At 34.6% G+C, this 25,032-nt stretch overlaps 1 pseudogene; it reads left to right on the top strand.

The window, feature by feature from the left end:
* The first annotated feature begins 1,376 nt into the window (after positions 1–1,376).
* On the top strand, positions 1,377–24,820 carry LOC149203325 (uncharacterized; annotated as a pseudogene).
* The last annotated feature ends 212 nt before the right edge of the window (positions 24,821–25,032 follow it).

Raw genomic sequence — 25,032 nt, 5'->3', positions numbered from 1 at the left:
ATGAAATTATTCCCTGAGCGAATTTAAAATACCTGGTCCTCCGCTGAGTTTGAACTCCTACAGTTTCATTTCAACTTACAAATTTTCGGCAGCTACACCGCTCACGTTTCACTGCACTAAGTCGAACCACTTATTCAACTGCGTGTTTGGTCCATGCAATTCTGGAAATGAATACTCAGCTTGGTTGTACTCTGCTCCAGACATCTCCCTTCTGCGTATCAGTCTTCTCTCCCAGCAGGGTGCAATTACAAAGCGAATGACTGCAATTGAAGAAATGGCTGGAATGGATGTTCTTTGCAGTGATAAAACCGGCACTCTTACTCTAAATCGTCTCACTGTAGACAGGAATCTTATTGAGGTATTCCACAAGGATATGGACAGAGATACAGTAGTCCTGCTTGCAGCTAGAGCATCCAGACTAGAGAATCAAGATGCTATTGATGCTGCGATTACAAACATGCTCGGTGATCCTAGAGAGACACGAGAAAACATTACAGAAGTTCATTTTTTTTCTTTCAATCCTGTCGATAAGCGGACACCCATTACCTTGATTATTCAGCAAATACCACAAAGAAGGAAAAGAAAACCCAAAGTTGTATGAGAGAGCGATGTCAGAACTTATGTTGGATAAACTCTCTACCGTGTAGCCATGCTTTCACAAGTAAAACCCTTTCTTCCATTAACAATACCTGAACTTTGAGAATTCGCAATGATTCTAGAGTGTTCTTACGCTATTTGATCATAACATGATAACAATGAATTCCTATGATTGCCGAAACTCAGCGAGTATAACTGAGATTGCCCCGCTAGAGCCCTGGCTTCTTTTCAGAAAACCCCTTGCGCAGATGGATTTCAAGGTGGAGACGAGATTATCAGGCTGAGATGCGGGCACGTCCACCATGACAAGTGTCTAATCCAATGGCTTCAGATTAGAAATATATGTCCAGTCTGCCGATGGAACTTGCCTCCCCGTTCTCGTTTCTTCGCACAGTAATTCTAGACTCTCTTTCTTCCACGCATCCCACTCTGGGTTTCAAACTCACCAGGCCGAGCACTCACTCTGTTAATCATGGCGGTGTAGACTATATCCCGGAAGGCGTGATAGAGGGCGTTCCAGTTGATGTTGACCGGGTTCGAATCTTGACCACATTCCATGTTCTCAGAATGCCGGATCCCAAGATTTCCTACTCTCTGTTGCTCGGCATGCCATGGCTGGAAGCAGCGATGGCCAAACTAAATGTGAATGTGGAGGGGAGGATTGAGGTGAAAATATTTGAGGGTGACGAGACCGTTACTATTTCTGAACGAAAGAGGGCTACTGATGAGCAGACGACGTTACCTTTCCCTGTCGTTACAGGGAGAATAATTGATAATCAATGAATAAATTCTACACTCGCCTCCCTCGGGTTCCCTCCTCGAAACCAAGAAAACGCACGAGGAGAAGCTGCGATACGATTCCGCAGAGTGATTCATATCTTTTCCCAAATCACATTTCTAGTTTCGGGAATTCACTGTGGCTTGCTCACCGTGGTAAACAAAATCACAGCCCTTTAGAAAGCGTTTCTGGTATATCTCAACGACAGAGACATTTGTAGATGGGAATGGCAATAGTATACTGAGTTTCAACGCATTGATAATTCAAACATTCATGCGCAGAGAGGGACAGAAACGCACATCAATTACTTCTGATCTGAGGGCGCTGTCTCCAGAGGCGCTCAGGACAGAGGGCGCAGTCTACAGCAGTGGCAGCGCTATATGCTCAGAGAATCGCTCAGGGAATCGCTCAGAATGATGCAGCGCTCAGCAGGAGTTACACTATTTTGGAACCTGGGACCTGTGCTCAAGTCAGAATGACAAAGGCCAGTGCTCAAACCAGTTGCACAAAACTACACAGGCCACACATCATGGCTCTGATACCATGTTAAACACACATGGACAGCAAACAATGTGAAAGATAAATCATTCAGTACATTTTTATTAACAATAGATATACATTTATAGTACACATATGTGACTCTTGGGATTCAGATCCCAAGGTCTCTTGGACTGCTTTGTCCATTCAACTTCCACACTAACCCACTTAGGATTAGGTGTCCAACAGAAAGAAAAGTACATGATTATAACTTTATGCTCAAAAAAGGAAAAATTATTAAAATAAGGTGGGTTACAGAGCAACTTGTCCCTGCCGAAGGGCATGATTACAAGAGTAAAGGCTATCAATTTCTGCAGGGGTTGGTGGATGGGGAATCGAATCCATAAGAGATCGATGAATCAGGAAGCACTCACTTGGTCAACAAAACAAGCATGATCCAATAGGTAGCATACTTTTGATGAACCGTGCACACTGCAATACCTAACTCAGCTCTTAAAAATAAAAATATTAAAGCAGGGCAAATTGTTGACATAACATATCTACTGTAGCAAGACAATTGGAATATAGAGACCCACTTAGAATCTGCAGATTTCTCAAGAAGTTGCCAAAATTTCTCCAAAACCTTTAAAACCCCAAGCATTTCCATTGTTGTGGGTGTGATTTCTTTGGTATGTAGAAGAATCATGACAATCTTTTTCACATTCTCATTTTTTTCGAAGAAGAAAACAGAAGATTAGCAGTGCTTACGAGATAACATACAGTAGAATAAGTATCGATAAACCAAAGGATTTTGGAAGGAAATCTATCACTTCATGGATTAGTCTAAAGTACTCAAATGGTTGGAATCCTTTGGAAGATGAAGGAATAGGTTGTGAACGCTTCTATAGCTTTAGATTTAACCTTGAGGAAATTGAATCTACAACACAGTATTTCTCTAAAAATAATTTGTAGGGGAAAAACAACTATTGTGTTGCTTACAAGGGGTTACTGAGAGACGGGTCTTTTGTGGTCATTACAAGCATCAGTAATATGAGTTTCAAGACGAAGGAATTAGAATTCGAAGAGGGTCTCAGGACTCTTTCGTTACTTCGGCATGAAAATGTGGTGAGGTTAAAAGGTTTTTGTTGTTCCAAAGGTAGAGGCAAGTGCTTTCTTATGTATGATTTTGCACTCAACGACAATCTATTTCAGTTTCTAGATGCACAATATGGGAGGGTACTCCACTGGCTTACCAAAGTAAGTATTGCACATAGTGTTGCGAAAGGTAAGTCTCAACGTTCTTTGTAGGGGATTTCCTTTTTGGTTTGCTTTTGGTTTGTTTTCAGATGTCAGTGCGTTGATGAATCATACGTATTTTTCCTTAACTAACACATTAACATAGAAGAAATGGTGTTACAACAAGCACAGTTTCATTAGATAAAGCATGTGACTAGGAATCCATTATAAGTGCAAATAATGTTAAATGTGGGTGGAAATTCTATTGCTACAAGACAAAATTATTTTTCTCTTATTTTCAAAGTTGAGGCTCAAGTTATTCACTTGTGGCTTAGAAATTGTGTAATAAAGCCAAATATTTAGCTTTCAAGCTTCAATCCATTATGGTTTAAGCAGGAACTTTCTTGAGTTTGATATAGCAGACATATGATGTTCAGATATGTTGGTCTATTCCAAATTCAACAGTTATGAGACCATGGTTGAAGTTCTTATTGCTGGTCACAACGGCCCAGAATTATGCCAACCTTTCTTCATGTATCACCATGTTTCTCCCAAGTTGTTGCAGGAAAATTCATTGAGATCAACTCAAAGGAAAATTCTCTGGAAGAAAAGTCTTTGTTGCAGAGTTCTCCCAAGTTGTTGCAGGAAAAGTCATTGACATCAACTCAGAGGAAAAGTTTCATCTGGAAATTGTCAGTATGACCTGAGACACTCAATAAGCTCGATGATTATAATGTGTTAATGAAAATTTTACCATTACCAAGCATGTCCAACACAAAATATTGAATACCATTGCATCATCATACAAATTAAAATCCACAAGTAATAAATTCCTAAGATTTAGTAACCAGAGACATAAAAGACCTTGCATTTTGTATATTCAAATAATTTCAGATACAATAGAGGACAAAAGTAGCTACAACTACTTAAGTCTCCAAGATATTTTAGTAGAAAGAAAGAAACATTCATCAACCACTAAATTATTCACTAAACACCAAGCCTCATTCACAATGTATCATAACCAGTTAAATTGTCCTTGTTAAAATCCAACTAGTGAAGGCTTAAGACCATCTTACAGAAAAGAAGGTCATCGATTCATACTGCTCTTCAAAGAGTCAAACTCTTCCAAACCTAGTAAAAGTGCTTAAGGGCTTAGTTTTCATCAATCATATATTCAACTTGTAGATTAGCAGAGAAAGTCCTTAAAGACCACCAAACCACCCAGTTGCAGTACCTTCTAAACATGTCTGACATTCCAAATGTCATTCATCATTTTTAAATAAAAAATAGATAAAATTATTTTCTCATAGTGGTATATGGAAAATGCATCAAACATCCTTTCATTTTTTCTTTATTTTCCTATCATAAATGAAGGCAATTGCAACAATATTATGACCAATTCATAACAACAAAATATTAGGCCTACAGTTCATTTTTAGAAAGTAATTTTTTAGAATAGGAGAAAGCCCCACAAATCTTAGTGCTCTGTTATTACTGATCAGAGGGCCCATATGTAAGCTCAAGGGACAAACAAGAATTAGAGATAATTTTAGGGTGTGAATTATGGTGTCATAAGTCAACTATTAAGCATGCTGGTATAACTCTTTGAACTATTGCAGAAATTGAGTTAATAAGAACAAATTTGAAAACGTAACATAAAATAGTGCAAGTAAACATAAGAACTAGAGAAATGCCAATAAAGCTTATTTTATATTATAGTTGCCCCAAGTTATTTTCCTAATATCAAGTTGTCAGATACATACAGAAATTGAAAGTTGAAAGTGTCCTTAAAAAATAGAAATTAAAAATCAATCTACAACAACCAACCTAACATGTCATAAAGGAGAAATAATAAATTCCTTTACAAGAAGCAGTTGCCAAACAAGTTGTAATATACAACAATTCCATGAGCTTGCAGCGTCTACTTGATTATCGACTTATCATCGGAATATAGCCAATTCACAGATTACATGGATATTAAATGATTCAAGAAACCTAAGGTTTAACATATTTTTCGTACAATGAATCTATGTCCTTTTTGGTAGGATTTCTTATCTGTAAAAGTTTTGCAGCATATCTAGGCTTTGTAACCTCATGTTTAAGTTGTGAGCTTAGGCCATATTTGAGCACAATCCCATATTTTCTTTAAAGGAAACAAAGCAAAGCACAAATGATTTCTAGGACTTTTATTCAATCTGTAATATGAGGAAGAGATAAGGCACTTACTGGAAACAGATTGTTGGTGACCTACATTTTATAGAAATCCTTTACAACATCTTGTTTGTATGATGCTAAGATAAAAAATGGACTGAAAATTAATATTCTTGCTATCTTTGTTGCAAACAAAATGCCTTCCTTGTATTGAATATAAATGACACTGCATATTTCCTATCAATACAAAGTCATTGGAGCATCAATCAAATCTCACGCTTGCAATGATGGTCATTTGCCCCAAACTAACAATTCAGTACTTTTCAAAAAATTGTTAACAAGTTTGAGTGCTTCGTGCCACTTGCTTCCCATTTAGCTCAGAAGGCTATCACAAGGAAATTTTTACTTCTAACCTTAGCAACTTCTCTAGATTTGGGTCCTATCCAAATACATCAACTGAACCATTAGGTAGATCTATGCACTAAATGAGAATTGTAAAGAAACCTACTTCACTAATTTAGATATTCAGAAAACCCTAATATATGCATGCCACACATATACCACTAGTTGTAAGTGAATTTGATAAAGATCTTCTTGCAGTCTAAATTATAATACAATATGATACAAATTCTCACCCAATTGACTTTATCTATGCAGTTGCACATATAAATACATGCTAAGATAGTTTTGTGGTAAAAACACAAACCCCCCCCCCCCCCCCCCCCACCGCAGTTTTCACTTAATTCTCATTATGGGGACCATTTAATTGAATGGTTGGTCATATTATTATTCACTTTTGAGAGTTTAGATTGCTTCAATGAGTTCAATTTGTTCTTATGTTCTTATTATAACTTGTTTGATCTCATTTGGACATTTGGTTTGTAAATGGTGTCTAATTTTTTATTGAATATTTTTCACTACATTTGCCTAATGATATCTATATAATGTATTTTACCTTTTTTTATAGGTTTTATTTCTTTATTTTTACTTTTATTTGTAAAATATTTATTTATATTTGTAAATAGTTTTTTATTTTTATCCCTTACATAGCCCCCGAGACCAAGAATCATACCTAGGCTTTAAGCCTAAATCATAAAACAAGTGGCATATATATTAATACCATATATCAGAGCTATGGGTGATCAGGATTTTGATATCGGAAGAATCCCTTTGAGAATCCTCGAAATCAAAGTCTGAGCCATTTTATAGAGGGGTTTAATAAAACAAATGACCAAAGTTCGAACCATATTAAAATTGAAATTATTAAGTGGTTTGAACTTCGTATAACCCAAAGCCCGACCATATTATAATATAGTCGATGGGAGGACCCACTTGCCACATCATTACTTTCACTCCCGAGGATCGGTGATCAAATATTTTCAACTCAACAAGCTTTTTAAAACTCTGATCTCCGATAAAAAATATTCATATCTCGTCAATATTTTGATATGGCACTCCAACGATTTTCCGATAACCAATCCTTCCAACCTCTGATAATCATCTCCCTCCAATCTCCGATCTTTGATAATCATACCCTACGACTTTCGACTTCTGATAATCCACTCACCTCTTATATCTGGACCCAATACACTATTTAAAAGGAGTTCAATAAGATATTGTGTCCACTCCATATCACAGCCTCCAAATATCGGTGAATCGATGTTTTTGTTTCTACACATTGTAAAAATTTCTGATGGGATTACCTTCGATACCACTCAGCTCTTTCCACGTGTATCATCCTCCGGCCACTGTTATAGCCACTGAATTAAAATTAAAAGGTCTTGGGGCATAATTAAAAGTCATATGTGTATTGAGTTTTCCGTCATTTTAAATGGATAATTTTGATTTCTCTGTTACAGGGAAACACCTGGGCCGAATCGAATAGATCATTCGATCAACATCTACTCAACCACGTGTTGAGATCCAAACCAAAATAGACAGAGGAGGTTAAAACAAAATCTTAAACAAGGACTAATACCATGAAGAGCATGATCTTGTCAGACAATTTGCTTAGTGGTTATCAACAGAAAATAAATCGAACTCAACAGCAAGCTAAACTAACGAATTTATCAAACAGAGGCGATCTACATTTGGCTTGCAATTCAATAGAAGAAAAAACCACCTGATTTAATTGCTTTTATTATCTCAGTTGTTGAGAGATACATGGAGCTACTGTTATTTTCACAATTTCACCTTAAGCTCTGTATAAATACAATCTCCTCGACAGAGACAAGGGGAAAAGGAAAAGGCACGAGATAGAGCAGAGAATATAATAGAGAGGCATTATTAGAATAGGAAATTCTTTCACAAATCTGTGATTTATGTGATTGGGGTTTGGTCTCTTTCAATTATGAGTTGTGTAAAGAGGAGCAAGGTTTGCACTATTGTAACTATTGTTTCTATTAGCAAAGTTTGCGACTTGGAGTCTTGTTGAGGATCAAATCTTGTATTGAGTAGGAGAGGAGGTTTGATTATTTTGTATAGAGATACTATTATATTTAATAGCAAATTGCTTTCCTTTTTGGTAACATAATTATTTCTATGGAATTTATATTGTGCACTACTATCAATATTGATTCTTATATTGTAGATTAGTTATCTAATCTTCAATACAAAAAATTGTTATCATTTATTACTTATTAAGATCATATTTTGAGTAACTATTTACTAAAAAATATGTTATCTTATCCTGATTTAATAACCAGTAACATTATGTGAACTAATTCCTAATGTTATTGGTTCATTATTTGTTGTTTTCATTAACATTATGTGAACTACTTCCTAATGTTAGTGATTCAGCAGTTATGATTAATTTATCTCTTAAACATAGCATGATAAGTAATTACAATGTCAATTAAATGAACTATTTCTTTAACTAGATATTGTTATGAAACCAGCTCACAAAAAGATAGAAAAGATAGATCAACGCCTTAGAATTCAGCCTCTTCGAGGGTGCAACCTCCTTTACATTACACAAATGAATGATTCCTTGATGATTCAAATGACAAAACCTCCTTTCTATATATAGGAGTCTAAGGAGTCACAATATAACCCAACCGACCTAACAATAATAATATAAAGCCACAAAAATAACAATAGGGGGATTCTATGGGGCACAGTAATAACAATATGGGGACAATAGGGGCACAACAATATTAATAAGGGATACAACTACAATAGTAATGGGGTAATCACTAGTATTGTAGGGACCTAACATGCCCCTCTCCTTCAAAAAAGTGTTGTACTCAACGCTTAAGTAGTTCTAGATGCTTCTGTATAAAATTCTCATCCTCCCATGTGGAATCTTCAGCGGATAAGTTCTTCCACTTGATGAGATACTCTGAAATTGATCGATTTCGTAGCTATTGAGTTCTTGTTTCTGTGACTGCTTCCGGTTCCAATATAATTTTCCCTTCCTCGTCAAGTTCTATCAATATTGTTTGAACTGGGAGCTTGTCGCCTATAACCTTCTTTAAACATGAAACATGGAAAACTGGGTGCACTCGAGAAGTTGCAAGAAGCTCCAATTTGTATGCCATAATACCAATCTTTTGCAACACCTTGTACGAACCATAATACTTTGGTGATAATTTATTATCCTTCTTAGCTTGCTTGAGGGACATTTGTTTAGATGGTTGTAGCCATAGGAATACCCAATCACCTACATCAAAACTTCTTTCGCTGTGATGTTGATATGCCTGTTGTTTCATTCTATTCTGCACAAACACGAGGTTATCCTTTAAGAGTTGGAGGACTTGTTGTTGATGCTCGATGTGATGTTCCACTGCTTGAACCTTAGAATTTTCTTTTAAATATGATGTGATGGATGGTGGTTGATATCCATAAATTTCCATAAATGGGGTCATTTTTGTTGTTGTATGGAAGGAAGTGTTATACCACCATTCAGCGAGAGGCAACCATTTGACCCATTGTGTCTATTTATCAGATATAAAGCAACGAAGATATCTTTCCAAACATTTGTTTACTATCTCAGTTTGCCCATCAGATTGAGGATGATAAGATGAGCTATGAGCTGACTGAGTACTGAGACAATAAAATAATTCTGTCCAAAAATTTCCAGTGAAAATGGGGTCTCTGTCACTTAAAATAATCTTTGGATTTCCATGTAGCTTTTGAATTGTTTCCATAAATGCAGTAAAAACTGTACTGGCTTTAAATGGATGTGATAATGCACAAAAGCGTGCATACTTGGTAAGTCTATCAACTACCACCATGATGACACTCTTTCCCTCAGACTTGGGTAAACCTATGATAAAATCCATTGAAACCTCCTCCCAACGTTGGCTTGGAATGGATAAAGGTTGTAAAAGACACGGGGTCTTAATTGTTTCAACTTTATTTTGTTGGCAAACCAAACATTTTGCCACAAAATTTTGAATATCCGATTTAAGGCCATCCCAAAAAAATTCCTTCTTAACCCTGTGATAAGTTTTTAAAAATCCTAAGTTCCCTCCTAAGGGAGAAGTGTGCAATTCCATAAGAATCTTTTGTTTGAGTTGGGAATTCTTACAGAGGTATAAGCGATCTTTGTACCATAATGAATCATTTTGCCAGCTAAATGTATCAGATGTACTGGAATCTTGTTGTAACTTTCGAATAAGTGCCCACACTTCTTCATCATTCTTCCATTCCTCCCTTGCTTTGTTTATCCAAATTGGTTGGATAATAGATATGGCGCACAACAATGCTTCCACATCCTCATCCTTTCTTGAGAGTGCATCTGCCACCACATTTTGCTTCCCTTTTTTGTAGATGATTTCAAAGTCATAACCCAACATCTTTGTGACCCACTTTTGTTGCTCTTCTGAGGATAATATTTGTTCTAAAAGGTATTTAAGGCTATCATGATCCGTTTGTACCTTGAAGTGTTTTCCCATTAGGTAGGGTCACCATTTCTTAAGTGCATGTAGTATTGCCAACATTTCCTTCTCATAAATAGCTTTGTGTAAAAACTTTCCCTTGATTGGATGACTTTCAAAAGCAATGGGTCTTTCATCTTGCATTAAAACAGCACCAATTCCATTTCCTGAAGCATCACATTCCACAATAAAGGTTTTTGTGAAGTCCGGTGTAGCTAAGACCGGTGCTTGGCACATTGCCTCTTTAAGATGTTCGAAGGCCTTTGTTGCTTCTGGAGTCCATGAAAATGCATCTTTCTTCAATAATGTTGTTAGAGGTGCTGCTATTCTCCCATAATTCTTAACAAACTTGCGATAATACCCTGTCAACCCGAGAAATCCTCGCAGATGCTTTATGGATGTGGGGATTTTCCATTCCTTAATGGCTTTAATTTTGCTAGGGTCTACCTTAACTCCATGAGATACAATATGACCCAGATATTCCACCTCTTGTACTCCAAAGAAACATTTGGATCTTTTTGCATATAATTGTTTCTCCTCCAATAGTTGTAGCACCCTGTCAACATGTTCAACGTGATCCTTCCAAGACTTGTTGTAGATTAGTATATCATCAAAAAATACTAACACAAATTTTCTAAGGAAGGGTTTGAAAATGGAATTCATCAAACCTTGAAATGTAGAAGGTGCATTGGTAAGGCCAAAAGGCATGACCAAAAATTCATAATCACCCTCATGAGTTCTAAATGTTGTTTTCGAAATGTCTTTATTCTTCATTCTAATTTGATGATATCCTGAACGAAGATCCAACTTGGTGAAGTAAATTGATCCATGCAATTCATCTAGTAATTCATCAATCACAGGAATGGGAAAATTATCTTTAATAGTGAGCTTGTTGAGCTCCCTATAATCCAGGCACATGTGCCATGATCCATCCTTCTTGTGCACCAATACTACTGGAGTAGAGAAAGAACTTTGACTAGGTTGAATTATACCAGCCTCTAGCATTTCTGCAACCATACATTCAATTTCACTCTTTTGGGCATAGGGATATCTGTACGACCTGATGTTTGGAGGAACACTTCCTGGAATCAGATGAATAGCATGATCATGATCACGAATAGGTGGGAGACCTTTGGGAGTCTCAAATACCTTGGAATGATTGTCCAAGACTTTTTGGAGATCTAGAGAAATAGATGATTTCGATGTGGAAACATCTAGTGAACATAATTGTGCAATTACACCTCTTTGTTGCTTTTTTAGAAGCTTTGTCATACCGTTAGAGCTGATTATCTTTCCGGTTTCCCTGTAATACCCCTTAATTCAACTTCCTTTCCTTCCGTAGAAAATTTCATGAAAAGTTCTTGAAAATTAAAAGCTATTGTACCCAAGGATTGTAGCCATTGGACTCCTAGTACAACATCAACACCTCCCATTGGAATGGAAAGCATTGGGCTAGTCAATACATATTCTCCCATGGATAGCTTGATATTATGGAAATTTCCAGAGAAATTTATTGTTCCTCCATTTGCAACCATCACTTGACACTCTGGTGCTGGATATAGGAAGAAATTCAATTATTTTTCTACCTTACAATGAATAAAATTGTGGGTACTTCCTGAATCAATCAACACTATTACCTTTTTCTTCTTGATTTGTCCTTCTATCTTGATGGTTTGAGGAGTGGTAATTCCCGCCAATGCATTACAAGATATGGTCAGATTCATTTCTTCTTTATCTAGGCTTTATTCCTAGAGTATATCCTCTTCTTTTGACCTTTCTTGCTCCTTTTCTTCTTCCTCTTCACAATCTATGTAGAATAATTTCTTCTCATCACACTTATGACCTTTAGTGTATTTGCTATCACAACTATAACAAAGCCCTTTTGCTCTTTTTTCTTCCAATTGTTGTGGTGTCAACCTTATAGGTTGTGGAAGACTAGGGGCAACAACACTTCCATATTTATAGTTGTGAGTGGTATGCTTCCTGGTTGCCATAATTTTTCTTTCCATTTTTCTTGCTAACCTGAATGCCTTCTCTAATGAATCAGGTTCCTAAAGGTGAACTTCATGTTGGATATTATCCTTTAAAGTCCCTATGAACACATCAATCCTATGCTCCTCTGGAATATTTTTTACCCTTATGTTCAATTTTTGGAACTCCTCAATGTGCTCCATTATTGAACCCTTTAATTTGAGACTTATCAATTGGCTAAAAAAACTGTTGCTTTTTTGTATCCTCATAATGTGTTGTCAATTCTTCCGTAAAAATTGCCCAAGTGATAATTTGTTTACGAGAGCAAAGCCATTGATACCATACAAACTGATTTGGTTCCAAATACAAAGTTGCAATACATACCTTTTGTGTGTTTTGCACATTATTGAGATCCAAAAATTGCTCCATCTATAATATCCATGTTGCAGGATCCTTGCCATCAAACTTCCTCATATCAATTTTTGGAATATGTTGGGTCTTCGATCCAACATTAGAGTCTATGAAATCATGATTAACATTTATTTTGTTCACATCAAGAGTTTCCTTTAGTACCCTTTCACCATTAGTAAGTATTTCTTGTAGAAAATTTGTCAAATCTGTCTTCAAATCTGCCATGTCTGTCTTCAAATTTGTCTTCAAATCTGCCATGTCTGTCTTCAAATTTGTCTTCAAATCTGCCATGTCTGTCTTCAAATCTGCCATGTTTGTCTTCAAATTTATCTTCAAATCATCCATCTTAGCTTCCATGCCATTCATCTTAGCTTCCACACCCTTTATCTTAGATTCCACACCATTTATCTTAGCTTCTGTTAGCTTTTGTGAGAGTGACATTTGTTGCACTTGGTCTTGTAATTTTGATATATCATGTAGTATTTCTTCCTCTTCTTCATGAGTCATGCTAGAGCTTTCAGGTTGCTTACTAGGTGTTTGCATTTTCTTTCCTCGGGGCATCAGTTACCGATAATAATGCTCTACTATGCCCTTTGAATTCCTTCAAAATAATTTTTCAAACCAAGCTTAAGCAAAAATTTAAAAAAATCTACACCTTTTTTCACTTTGTAGGAGCTCGATATTGCCTCTGATGTATCTCTGTAATTTTAGATCATCCAGTTTTGAAATTGTGACCTGCAGTAGCCCTCTATGTCCTCTTTCCAATGCCACCAGTCTGATCCAAATTGGATTCTCCAAGGAAGAGTTATACCAAATCTCCCACAGTGACCTGATTATAGACTAGTTCAGTAAAGCGAAATTATATGACATGCCACGTGTCCCTGTTTTGACCTTTGCCTCTGAAAAATATAAACAAGAAACTACAGTCCATCCTCTTTCTTTACCTTCTTACGAAATTTCAATCCGATGCTCAGAGAGAAAGTTATGACGATTTTCCCCAGGTCACCTGTTTGGAATGTAATTTAGGAATCTGCAAAAAGACCAAATTCCTCAGATCATATCTCCGCAAATATAGCGTGAAAAGCTCTGAAATTCAGATCCGAGGTTTAGTGCGATTTTGTCTCAAATGGGTTTTTTTTGCTTCTGAAACATCGCAGAAAAAAAAGTTATAGCGAAAATGCCACGATGACCTATTTGGAGCAGCGAAACCCTAGAATCCAAAGCTCTGATACCAAATGTTATGAAACCAGCTCACAAAAAGATAGAAAAGATAGATCAACGCCTTAGAATTCAACCTCTTCGAGGGGGCAACCTCCTTTACATTACACAAATGAATGATTCCTTGATGATTCAAATGACAAAACCTCCTTTCTATATATAGGAGTCTAAGGAGTCACAATATAACCCGGCCGACCTAACAATAATAATATAAAGCCACAAAAATAAGAATAGAGGGATTCTATGGGGCACAGTAATAACAATATGGGGACAATAGGGGCACAACAATATTAATAAGGGATACAACTACAATAATAATGGGGTAATCACTAGTATTGTAGGGACCTAACAGATATTCATCATAAGATTTTCATGCTAAAATCCCAATTATTATTAGTCTTGCTCTTAGTTGTATGGAGGACTAATCCTTCATCCAATCGATATATTCTTAGGAAATATAGAGTTAGATTTGCATTTAGTTTAAAGACCACATTTCTTGAAGTCCTCTTCTTAAGGAGGCAAAGCATTAGAAGTGGTTTGGTTGAGCCCCAAATCAACTTAAGGGATTACTTTCTTGCCAAGCTAGTAGCAAGAGAGTCATCTTGATTTCTCTCTCTATTGGTGAGAGAATAGAGATATTATAAGCCAGCATAGATATAGAGAAAGGGTAATTGGACCCAATAGAACCAGTTGGAACCACCATTCAATGGATATAGATCTAAGTTACAAATCTTGACTGGGTGGTATCCTTAAAATGTTGATTAGGCCATTTTTGTTGATCAACATTTTTGGTGCTAGAAGGAGGGCTTGAAGGCCTGTTGTCTTTTAGAGCTTTTGTATTTTAATTTTTTATTTTAATCACAATGGATCCTCTCAAACTTTCAATTTGGAGTTGTATCTTTGGATGTGCATCTGCCAATACTCCATAAATATTAGTAAGACACTTTTCAAAGGTAAAATTTAATGGTAAAAAGAATTCTTCTACATTTGATCATGCCTTGAAATTTATTCAAAAAATTTCAAAATATACTTATCATGATATTGATGAAGGTATTCTATGCAAGATTTTTACTCTTACATTCCTAGGAAAAACCATAAGTTGGTGTTAATCTCTTCTAGTTGCCTCTATTCACAGTTGGGATCAATTTATCACAATGTTCCTTTATCAATTTGACATATATGATTATGAACAGGTATGTGATGAATTTGAAGATCTACAAAGGTTTGAAAATGAATCTCTCTTAGATTTTACTATTAGATTTCAATTAATTTGCTTGAGATTCAAAGCTGAAGATAAACCTTCAGGAATTGAATTGATAGATTGGTTTGAATATATTTATTCTCTTCCTCCCATTTCAAATCCGTATGTAAAAATTGCAAGTTTTGATGACTCTCCTTCAACTTCCAATAATATTATTGAAAACTCTAATTTACAGGTGCATATTAATCATGATGAAATGGCCTCAGCCATGTATGATAAATTCCTAAATTTAGTACAAACCTCGTACAGTCTTAATGATAATCATGTTGATGAACCATTATCACAAAGCTTGCAAGAGTTTTATAAACAACTACAAGAAGAAATCAGTAATGAACTTGAAGGACCATCTTCCACAAAATCTGAAAATCATTGTGAGTTAAATTCAAAAAAACAGATTATAAATCAACAAGTACAAATAGAAATTGAAGATTCCAATAATATGTGATCTTTTGTACAAATTTTTGAATTTGATTGTGTTGTTCAAAAGACAAATTCAAGGCAGCCAAGCAATATTCTGCAAGAAAGTACAATTAGCCAAGTAAATGATCTGGAATCTAAAAATTGCAATGAAGAAAATGCACAAGAATTCACAAATAGAGATATTTTTAAATTCATTACTTTTGATTCTCATTTTCACCTCTATCTTAATATTTTTGCTACTAGAAATTTATCCCCTTTTTACTTTAATGTTGTTTCAGAAAACAGAGAGGCTGATATAAATGAATTGCCAATTAGTTTTCATTAAGAGAGAAAATCATTCATTGATCATTCTTCTGGCATTAATGAACATGTCCTTCGTATTCCTTCTTGTTTTGATATATCGGATGATATTGAAGGGAATTCTAGAGAATGTTGTGAAGTCATTTACGATAATTACTCCGACATTGAGGATTTTGACTTGTCTTCTTCTTAAGTGAATCCTCATGATCAAATTCAAATCACATGTGAAAATGAAGAACATTCTAACTCATAAAGTTTTCCAACTAGTTCACATTTGCAAACAATTAATCATACTCATGATTTCAGCATTCAAGAACCCATTCCAATCTATGATTTTTATGATGATCAAATTCTCACTCATATTCATAGTCTTGGCCCTTTCTTTAATTCACAAGTTGGTGTTGGCAATCATTCTATTTCCATTATGCTAGCCAATCCTTGTGAAGAGGAAATTACTTTAAGTCAATCCTAATTGTGTTGGAACAATAATTGTATTACCATTGCAAATAGTGATTTGAATTTATTATTGTTCCTTCACTTATTTTGTTTGATTTCAGATTTATTTTTTGTTTTCATTTTTCAATCTCTAGATATCTTATGATGGCATATTGAGTAGTTCAGTATTGAACACTCAATTGATGCATTGCCTGAATGGGAAGATGAAGTTTCAAATCACAATCATGAACATCAAGAGTTATTACTTTTCCAATTCCAATTGATGTTCATTTCTTATCACTTGTTACTTTCCTCTCCAAAGCAGTGCCAACAAGAGAGTATATTTACAATATGACCAGCTATCTAATTCTATTAATGATCTTTCGTTGAATCTATCATATTTCCATCCATATTTCATTGACACATTTGAGATACATTTGGAAAGTTTTCCCTCACAAAAGATTATTAATAATTTAACATATGTACATAAGACTGATAATTTTTTGCAAACCATTGTATCTAAAAATCCATTTCCATAATCTGGCCTATTATCTTCTCCTTTAAACATCTTCCAATCATTAATGGAAATCCATCCAAATTTCTATGATCCAATTGATATTCAACTAGAAAGGACATTTCAAGAGAAGATAATTGTAAATAAGTTGCTTTCTGTAAATACATTAACAATAATTGTACATAATGTTTTCAGATTTATTTCTGTTGGTTTAAGTAGATTTATACTTTTGTTACTAATGTTTGATGTGCACATTCATGCAAAAAAATAAAATGCTTGAATGGCTACATTGGAAGTTTGATTTCACATAGTCTTCATCTTCTTTTTAGATTAGGATTAGGAATAGATTAGATTGCTTTTTGTTCATGTTTTGTAGATTAAATAAGCAGATGATTTTGAACATTTTTTATTAATAAATGGGATAAGATGAGGATTCATGAGGTAACTTATTATCAAATTCTTCCAGGTATGCATTTACATCTTCATTATCATATGTTTGTGTGTTTTATTCAGTTTGTTCTTTTCTTCTTTAGTTTTTCTTCCTTATGTTTGTTTGTCTTCTTGCAGGTTTTATTTGGAATAATTTTGAAGACCAACCTCTACTAATAAAGCAATTGTGAAAATTTTAATGTGGAAAATTGTCAAAATGCATTCAGGGTGATTTTTTTTCTCATTCCCAAAGTTTTCATTTATTATGGAAAAATGATTATGAAAACTTATGTGTTATTTGGAATATGAACTTATAAAAGTAAATAAACCCTCTTTGATTGTCTATAAGTAAATTTTTATCACAGCTCTCATTAGATTAGAAAACTCATTTTAATGAATAACAAACTCATTAAGCAAGACAACATTAACATGTTAGGCATTCTTCTTAACAAGAAACACAAATTCTCATGTCAAGATCATTATTTTTACTTGTTTAAGTTGAGTATTGTTTATCTCATGATTTTCTTTTTGTGGTTGTTCGCTTTTATTTTTTTTTCTAGTTTCTCTTGGCTCTCGACTTTGGGTTTGAGTCAACAACATCTCTCTTCTTCCTTCTGCAATCCCCTTGTGTGCCAATTTTACCTTTGCCTCAGATTGATTTTAGTGATATTACCAACCTCTTTGGAGAGCTCTTTTTGACCCAACTTTGGTTTAATATTTGGCGAATTCTTACTCTTATCTAATGAAATTCATTAGTAAAAGGAAGAATAATATGAAGATCATTAAAGTGATATCTTTCAAACTCACATTGAAACTCTGACTTTGTTTGTATTTTATTATCATTTGAATGTTCTCTTACCTTAATACACATAAGAGAAATCTAGTTTACAACATGTTGTATCCTAAAATAGCAACTAAAGTGACAAAAATCAAAAGATAATTTAAGTATTCTATAACTCTTCCATGTCATCCTATCTCTTAAGGAGAGGATTTGTCTCCCCATCTATTAATACAAATCATCATAATGTAATTAAAAACTATGAAAAACGCCTAAAAGATAGGGGTTATCCTAAAAGAGCCAGCCTACCATGATCATGGGCTTTGATTGCTATGACATTATCACATCTGATCACCAAGCCAGGATAATGTCTTACAGCAATTCATTGTAAGACAAGAGGTCTCATCACAAGACAGCTTGTTCATGACTATTAACGCTTGTGAATTATGGCATTGTCAATATATGGTCACCAAGCCAAGACAATGGCCTTCAGAATAACTAAATGAAATATGATTCCTCAAGTGATGCCAAACAATAGATGGGATACAAACATTTCCTTGGGTTAAAAGGTAACCCTGCAGAGGCTATGGACACCTGCTGGTAGCAATGTCTCTACCTCTGGCAATGAGAGTTTGTCCTTTCGCTAAACTTAATCATAATCCTATGTTCTTTAGTTAAAGCTATGATTAATTAATGGTTGGTGAAAACATGGTCTTGCTCTTATGATCACTACAAAAGATGTTCAAAATGATTAAACTCTACTTTGACTTTTTCAGAGATTTCATTGACTTTGAATTTTAGCACTTTAATTTTATTCAACCTTGTTCCTTTTCTTTTAGAGTTTCATTAATATAAAAGAGAGATAGTTGGTTCTTCCCAATGTGTCACCATTGTTGTGGTAAAAACACAACTCCTCCATTTTTCACTTAATTCTCATTATGGGCACCCTTTAATTGAATGGTTGGTCATATTACTATTTGATTTTGAGAGTTTAGATTGCTTCAATGAGTTCAATATGTTAGTATCTTCCTATTATAACTCGTTTGATCTCATTTGGGAATTTGGTTTGTAAATGGCATCTAATTGTCGATTGAATATTTTTCACTACCTTGGCATAATGGTATGTATATAATGTATTTTACCTTTTTGTTTTATAGGTTTTGTTTCTTTACTTTTACTTTTATTTGTAAAATATTTATTTATATTTGTAAATAGTATTTTTATTTTTATCCCTTGCATAGCCCCTCAGACCAAGAATCATATCTAGGCTTTAATCCTCGATCATAAAACAAGTTACATATATAATAATACCATATATTGAAGCTATGGGTGATTATAATTTTGATATCGAAAGAATCCCTTTTAGAATCCTCAAAATCAAAGTCTGGGCCATTTTATAGAGGGGTTTAATAAAACAAATGACCAAATTCCAAACCATATTAAAATTGAAATTATTAAGTGGTTTGAACTTCGTATAACCCAAAGCCCGACCATATTATAGTATAGCCAATGAGAGGACCCACCTTCCACATCATTACTTCCACTCCCAAGAATTGGAAATCTGAGATTTTCAACTCAGCAAGCTTTTAAAAACTCTGATTTCTAATAAGCGATATTCATATCCCACTGATATTCTAATATAGCACTCCATCGGTTTTATGATAACCAATCCTTCCAACCTCCGATAATCATCTCCCTCTAATCTCTAATCTCCGATAATCATACCCCTACGACTTCTGACTTCCAATAATCCACTCACCTCCGATATCCAGACCCAATACATTATTTAAAAGGAATTCAATAAGATAGCGTGTCTGCTCCATATCACAACGTCCCAATATCGGCGAATCAAAATTTTTGTTTATGCGCATTGTAAAAAGGTCCAATGGGCTTACCTCCGATATCACTCAGCTCTTGCCACGTGCATCATCCTTTGGCCACTGTCATAGCCACTTAATTAAAATTAAAAGGTCTTGGGGCATAATTAAAAGTCATATGTGTATTGAGTTTTCCGTCATTTTAAATGGCTAAGTTTGATTTCTTTGTTACAGGGAAATGTGTGGGCCGAATCGAATAGATCATTCAATCAATAGCTACTCAACCACATGTCGAGATCCAAACCAAAATAGGTAGAGGAGGTTAAAGCAAAATATTAAATGAGGACTCATACCATGAAGAGTGTGATATTGTCAGACAATCTGCTCAGTGTTATCAATAGAAAATAAATCAAACTTAACATCAAGCTAAACTGGGCACTTTATCAAACAGAGGCATTCTACATTTCACGTGTGATTCAACAAAAGCAAAAACCACTTGATTTATTTTCTTTTATTATCTCGGTTGTTGAGAGATACATGGAGCTAGTTTTATTTTCACGACTTAAGATCTATATAACTACAATCTTCTCAACAGAGATAGGGGGGAAAAGAAAAGGCACGAGATAAAGTAGAGAATATAATAGAGAGGCATTATTAGAATAGGAAATTCTTTCCCAGAACTGTGATTTATGTTATTGGGGTTTGGTCTCTTTCAATTATGAGCTGTGTAAAGAGGAGTAAGGTTTGCACTATTGTAACTGTTGTTTCTATCAGCAGAGTTTGTGACTTGGAGGAGGCTTGTTGAGGATCAAATCTTGTATTGAGAAGGAGAGGATGTTTGATTAGTTTTTATAAAGATACTATTATTTTTAATAAAAAATTACATTCCTTTCTGGTAGCATAATTATGTATATGGAATTTATATTGTGCACTATTGTAAATATTGATTCTTATATTGTAGATTAGTTATCTGATCTTCAGTATAGAAATCTGTTATCATTTATCTCTTGCCATTACTTATTAAGATCAGATTTATGAGTAACTATTTACTCAAAAATCTGCTATCTTATCCTGATTTAATAATGAGTAATGTTATGTGAACTAATTCCTAATGTTATTGGTTAATTATTTGTTGTTTTCATTAACATTATGTGAACTACTTCCTAATGTTAGTGATTCAGCAGTTATAATTAATTGATCTCTTCAACATAGGATGATAAGTAATTGCATTGTTAGTTAAATGAACTATTTCTTTAACTAGATATTCATCATAAACTTTTCATGCTAAAATCCCAATTATTATTATTCTTTCTCTTGATTGTATGGAGGAGTAATCCTTCATCCAATCAAGATAGTCTTAGAAAATATAGAGTTAGATCTACATTTAGTTTAAAGACCACATTTCTTGAAGTCCTCTTCTTAAGGAGGAAAATCATTAGAAGTGGTTTGGATGAGCACCAAATTAGCTTAAGGGATTAATTTCTTGCCAAACTACTAGCAAGAGAGTCATCTTGATTTCTCTCTCTCTGTTGGTAAGAGAATAGAGATATTATAAGCCAACAGAGATATAGAGAAATGGTAATTGGACCCAATAGAACTAGTTGGAACCACCATTCAATGGATATAGATCTAAGTTATAGATCTTGACCATGTGGTATCCTTAAAAGTGTCATTAGGTCATTTTTTTTATCAACAGATAGCCATCACACTACTCATTTCTTTAATCTATTAACATTAACACTTAGAATTGTACTTTTTATATTGCTTGGTCTTGTACCTGGTGTAAGGTTGAAGGGAGCAATTTTGGAAGGAAAACTAGTGCAGTTGGCTTTGGAGTGAATGAGTCACAGATGATGAACAACATCTAGAGCTACATTTGGTGAGGGTGACTAGACCTGCTGAAGAAGATGAGATAGGATTGGTGCATGGAATCCACCACCCCATACACCTTTATTTCAGCATTTTCATGACCTCCAGTCTATTCCAATTCGCTTGCATGAGGATAAGTTCGATGTATCAGTGGACTAATCAATATGTGAGCTAGTCCTGAGTCCAACAAATGAATGAAATCGGGATTAACACCCCAATAGGGTGGGTTTATATATTTTCATATTTTTTATGATACCTTATGCGAGTGGATTAGGTTTAGTTTAGTTTTACAGTTTTATTGCATGAAGACAACCTTGAAGGGTTAATAAAATTGGAGAGTTGATAAGTGTGAAAAAGGTGTTTTATGCTCTAGTTGGATGGTTCCACATCATATAACTTGTTGAACTAGAAGGGAATAACCCTATAATGGTATTTTGTTCCAGTAAATGCTCTACTCAATGGATAATGTTACAAGAATCAAAATATGACATTTTTCTTGGCATACTCGGTACCTCCAAATGAAATTGCTAGAATCCAAATATGAAAATTTTCTCAGCATACTCGGTACCTCCATATAAAATTTCTACCAATCCTTTCAGCTCCACGATCACATACTTCCAAATGAAATTTCTACCGATCATGGTTCTGGATGTCATCTTCCCTCAAACGTTTGTAGTTTTATGTGAGATGCACTGACCAAAGCTCATATGTGGATGTTAGGTAGCTTGGATGAGTCTTAGATCCCATTGGCACAAGCGCTAACCACAAATCCATTGTTAGAGATAAAATTAGTTTCCTTGGAGTTGAATTTGGGTTTTCAAGCTAAAGCATTCAGAATTGAAGTTGGTTTGTCAAGCTAAAGCGGAGGAGAGGTTATCCACCCTGCTAAGAAGTCTCTGCCTGCAACTAAATCTAAAGGTAGCCTCTGATTTTTCTCAGGAGAAGAATAAGAAGACTAACAAGTGTCTCGTTCCTTATACACCACACCAACATGCACACAATCATATGGCCCTCTTCAGTGTTTCCATGGTTATAGTCAGTGTTTCCATGGTTACAGGTAGCATTTAATGTTTATAAACTTAAGCTAGCATTTAATGTTTATAAACTAATGATAGCATTAGTTTCAAATCTTGGAAATATGAATCAAATAAATGCATGGAACAAAGATATTGTATGACTAATATCAATGATATGGTTTGTCTGCCTTGGGAAGAGGCCAAATAAGACCATCAATTATCTTATTGGTCCTCAAAGTTAAATTGATAAATTGATAGGTTGAGAACAATGGTTATTTTATGAAGTGGGTAAAGTTCATAAAAACTTTGAATTAATATGCACAAGTACTAATGATAACTAATACAATCGATTACTATAGTCCCATGTTGTAGAAGGAAGGGACTAATAAGGAAAATACTCCCATCTTCATGTCTCACAGATTAAAGTCCAAACTCTAAAGAGAGACTATGAACTATAATCAATTAATAAACTCTCAATGAATTTGTTTCTCTGTTGAAAGATTTTGATTTTTGTAATTACTTATATATATGGTTGATGTTATTTGTTTTTTAGAGGTAGTGTGCTTTTAGTGCACTCTAAAGATGATATTTAAAAAATATATATATATATCTAGTGTTCATGAGGGTTTTCGAGGGATCCCTAGTGAGGGATGTTACATGCGACAACTCTTTAACGCTTCCTCTATTCCACTTCCATAATCTTTTACTAAGTTTCAACATCCTTTGTTTGTTTGATGTTGTGGAAAAGCTAATAGATCCTTTTCAATATCTTGGTCAACATAAGTGTGGATGCAGCCTCAGCCATGAGTGAGAACGATGAGTCATGAAGATAGGGTCATTTTTTAGACTCTCCTTCGAAGGATCTAGCTCTGGCCATATGGCATTTATTGGGCTTCACTCATCAACTTTGAACACTGTTATTCTCCCATCATGGGGTTTAAGCACATAACCATTGAATGTAGTTGGTAAATTTTCTTTAGTTAATTATCACATCAATAGCCCAGAAAATATCTTTTTGGGGCTCTGCACAATGAGTCTAGAAGGTAAAATAGATTTTCAAGGCTTTGCATGGTGAACCCATGTCAAGGGTTCCTCTGATGTGGAGAAGGTAAGGCCATGGCTCTAATAAATCTAGAGACTCCCAAAAATCCATCCTTATGCAAACCTTGGTTGAACAAATGTGGGACCAACAATGACTATTGCTATAAACCCTCCTTACCCAAGAACAAGATGCCTAACAAAGACCTAAACTATGGTTTTTTTAGCATTATTGTGCATCAATTCATATTTACTGTCATGATAGGTCTTCAACGTTTATTTTGGAAAGAGTTACAGATTACAATGGATCAACTACTTGAGACTTGATATCAAGTGAGGTAGTTTTAGTCCAAATGAATAAAATCTTATCATTCATCTGCATACCATTGTTAGAAACATGTTGGTTTAAGTTTCATCAATTTATTAGTTCTTGGTGGTGCATTAAAGGATTGACATTAAGATATATTTTAATGGATTAAATATGTGTAGGTGGGCATACATAGCATTCCATCCACCTAGAAGAATAGATAATGATATTTAAAATTATTAGAACTCTTGGATAAAGAAAGAGCTTGTTAAGGGTGAGATAATCTCAAAGAATATTGAGGCTTCCAAAGTACATATTAATTTTCCATAGTTCTTGTTCGAATAATCTGCAACTCTCGACAATGAGAGTAAGATTCTAAAAATTCAAGAATTTTAAACATCCCTAGAAACAAAAAGTGTAAGAACAATAATTTGCAATATATATTATAATGGCACAATGGTTTGCATGTTCAAGGACTCCCAGTTTCAAATACATTGCATCGATACAACATCTTCAACCCAATTGAAGGCTCCTTTTGTTATAATCCAAATTTAGAAAAAAAGTAATGGAATTACACTACATCATCCATGAATGAGAGTGACTACATGAGATCCTCGAATATGGCGTTGTTAAATTATTCTCATTGTGAAACATTGGATCATGTTGATCATGCTAACATAGCTAGATTGTGGGAATCTAGTTCCAACTATAATGGGGTTGTTTTAGGATATTTCAAGTGCTTATACAATGGTGAAAAATATAACCATGACACTAAAAATAGTTGCAGCTATTTGCCTCCACTTTATGATGTCAGTGAAGAATCTGCAACCATTGATTTAAAAGATAGTGACAACAATTCACTAAGATATCTGGAGCAAAACCAAAAAAATGAGATCAATATAGCCCAAGAAACATGAGCATAAAATGTGAACAAAGTAATTTAAGATGCAAGAAGTGGAAACAATGATATAACCAATAAATTGAAGATAATAAGCCAAACACTAGGAACAAAGCATTTGTTAACATATAACTTTTTGCGCTGCCTCATTGTCCACTCTAGGAAAAGTCTTTCCCGAAGATATAGAAGCTTTATTTACATCAAAATATGTCTGCCAAATCATGAATACAT

The sequence above is a fragment of the Pinus tabuliformis genome, chromosome 2_1, assembly GCF_031772625.1.
Source record: "Pinus tabuliformis cultivar Carrire ecotype Pingquan chromosome 2_1, CPIR1, whole genome shotgun sequence".
In the NCBI taxonomy this organism is placed as follows: Eukaryota; Viridiplantae; Streptophyta; class Pinopsida; order Pinales; family Pinaceae; genus Pinus; species Pinus tabuliformis.
This window is presented reverse-complemented; position numbering and strand designations above follow the sequence as displayed.